The sequence below is a fragment of the Mastomys coucha genome, unplaced genomic scaffold (assembly GCF_008632895.1).
Source record: "Mastomys coucha isolate ucsf_1 unplaced genomic scaffold, UCSF_Mcou_1 pScaffold20, whole genome shotgun sequence".
In the NCBI taxonomy this organism is placed as follows: domain Eukaryota; kingdom Metazoa; phylum Chordata; class Mammalia; order Rodentia; family Muridae; genus Mastomys; species Mastomys coucha.
In genome coordinates, this window is record NW_022196903.1 from 114,381,156 (window position 1) to 114,382,905 (window position 1,750).

General features: G+C 48.9%; 1 long non-coding RNA gene across 1 annotated transcript in view; it reads right to left on the reverse strand.

Moving 5' to 3' along the window:
* Positions 1-1,030: 1,030 nt before the first annotated feature.
* Positions 1,031-1,750, reverse strand: part of LOC116099523 — a 1,769-nt gene continuing 1,049 nt past the window's right edge. Inside the window, exon 2 of the long non-coding RNA XR_004122285.1 lies at positions 1,031-1,429. This is a non-coding gene — a long non-coding RNA (uncharacterized LOC116099523). The remainder of the gene's footprint in view (positions 1,430-1,750) is intronic.

Sequence of the window (1,750 nt, forward strand, 5' to 3'; positions counted from 1 at the left end):
GTGCTCCGTCAGACCCACAGAATGCTTCCCCAGGAAAGGAAAATGGTGTCACTGGCATCAAGGAGGAGCTGGAGAAGGTCATAATGACAGAAAGTCAGAGAGAAACGGGAGCCATCTAGACAGCCTTGGGTCAGGGGTGGGGGTGGGGCGTGCGCCCTTCCCCCTCACTCCTGTTTGCTTCATAGGCTGTGATAACGTGGTGGTTTCAGGCCAAGCCTGTGTACACATGCATTTCCTTGTTTGCTATGGTAACATGGGATTCCTGTTTTTCTACCTCTATTCGTTGTGGTCCTTTGGATCCTGGCTGTCAGAGCTGAGGACGCTGAACTCGCCCACACGCTCACATTGCCCCCATAATCACCTTTTGTCCTGAGGGATTAGGTGAAGGGCGTGGTGAGCCAACCTGTAATATGCTGCCATTGCCTGCAATACTTAGAGCCAGATGCCCGGGAGCAAACACGCTCCCCGGCAGGATACGAAAGGGAAGAGATGACAGCAGTGAGCCTACTGTGCAGTCTTCACCCCAGAGAACTTTCCACAGGCAAGCCTGTATGTGCCTGGAGACAGCTTGTCTGTGTGGATCCCATCACCCACTGAGAACAGGCGATATGGGGGCCGGGAAGGCTCTCTGTACACCTGAGCACACATTCAGGAAGAGTTCAGTACTTAGCACTTTCTGGCTCTATAGCACCAAAGCCCTTGCTCCTATCTTGTTCCGTCCAGTCTCATCCACCCCCCCACCCCCGGCCTTGATATGTTGATGCCTTTAAAGGTGTGGTGGGAGAATCTCAGGGTGGGTGATTTTCCTCTTGCCTTGGCTGGAGAGAGACTGAAGCTTAGCTGAGTAACTTGTAACTGAAATGATTATGGGAGATCTGCCTCTCTGATCTACAAACACCCATGGTCTTCACCCTGTAGTCGTCAGTATTCTATCTGCTATCACCTTATTGCGCTCTAGAAGCTGCTACCTGGGAGGCCTCAGTTTCCTTGTCTGGAGTATAAGGTTCCTTCCAATCACAAAGCCCCCTGATTCAGAGCTACAGGTTTTCTTTTATTAGATTGTTTCTTAGAAGACAAGAAAAAGTATTCCAGAAAGGACATGGAAAATCACAGAGTCAGGCTGGGGTAGCAACATACGGAAATCATTAAACATTTTCCTCTCCTCCTTTCTAAGGCGGGGTCTTGCTATATAGCCCAGGCTGGCCTTGAGCTCCTGGTCCTCCTGCCTCAGCCTCCTGAGGGCTGGGATAGATGGTTTTTATTCAGGAGCTGGGCTGGGTTGGGCCAGACACTCAATGCTCTTCAGCAAGTGTGCTTCGATGTAAAGATGGAATCTTGGGAGCCATGCAAGAGAGGTGTACTTCAGAGCACTGCGTGTATCATGCTGAGAAGCCCAGGAATCCACACATGAGTGAGTCCTGGCCTTTTTCTTTAGGAAAAACACAAATATGGAAATGATAGAATTAAAAAGGAATAGAAGTTGGCAAAGAGGTATAAGAGAGGCATGAAAAAGCCAAGATAGTGGGAGTTTGCAGAAGGAATAAGGAACTTGAACTCAGTGGGGGAGGGGAACGGTCTGAACACCCATCATGAGGGCAACTGTCTTTCAGTCTGTCTGTCTGTCTGTCTATTGTGAGGTTAGGTCATCTTTTCTGAATGGATTCTTGACTTGTGGGTCACTGAAGAAAGGTCTCTTGAGGAGGGTTCCCTGGATGAAGAGAATTATAAAAGGCTTTTTTTTTTTTTTTTT